Here is an 845-nt window from a genome sequence, read left to right as displayed (position 1 = left end):
GGGCTGTCTGCCCCGCCGGCACCCCAGTTCCCAGCAGGGCCTGGGGCCTGAATGTGTGCGAACAGTTTGGGGCAGGAGGCCGGGGCCCCCCTGCAGCTCAGGGGCCACCACGCAGTCGCCTGCGGCTCTGTGGCGCCCCCGGGTGCAGAATGGGCACCTGTCCCTGCCGCTTATTTAGCGACTTAGATGCTTGGCACTTGGCACAGCGATTCAGAAAGGAAGGCCCCTGGGACGGGGCCATGCCCAGAGGCTGCACTGGAGAGGGGGCCGCGCTCACACTCACGCACCTCGGACGGTGGTGACATCTGTCAAGCCAGCCGCAACGGCGCTCATTCGCCTGCTGTGGACTTGCTCCTGCAGGGCCCCCAGGAGCCGGGGACGGCCTCACAGTGCTGGCCTCACAGCCCGGCCTGCACCCGCTTCTCACACTCGGCCTGGATGCCCACCACCGGCCCCCGCACACCGACAGGGGCCGGATGCTCAGATCACAGGACACACTAACCCAAGGCCCTCCACCACCAGCCCCGGTGACTCCCACCCCTGCCCCTCTATCCCGGCCTCCGCAGCTCTCACCTCCTCAGGAAGCCCTCCCTGCCAGCTCACCCCCCCCCACTCGGGGACCCTACAGGCCTTCGCCTGGACCGTTCAGCCAGCCCTGTCTCATGGAGGCAGCCCCTCCTCTCTCCAGGCCGCTAAGCGGGGTAGGTCCCCCTCCACCCAGCCTCAGCGCTCAGGACGGAAGGTGCAGGCCAGGGGCTGAGCGGGGTGCCTGGCATGGAGCAGGCCTGCCCTACACCTACCTACAAACCAGTAATGCAGCTGCTTCATGCGCATGGGGGGGGGGG

This window comes from Myotis davidii, unplaced genomic scaffold, assembly GCF_000327345.1.
Source record: "Myotis davidii unplaced genomic scaffold, ASM32734v1 scaffold609, whole genome shotgun sequence".
NCBI classification, from domain to species: domain Eukaryota; kingdom Metazoa; phylum Chordata; class Mammalia; order Chiroptera; family Vespertilionidae; genus Myotis; species Myotis davidii.
This window is presented reverse-complemented; position numbering follows the sequence as displayed.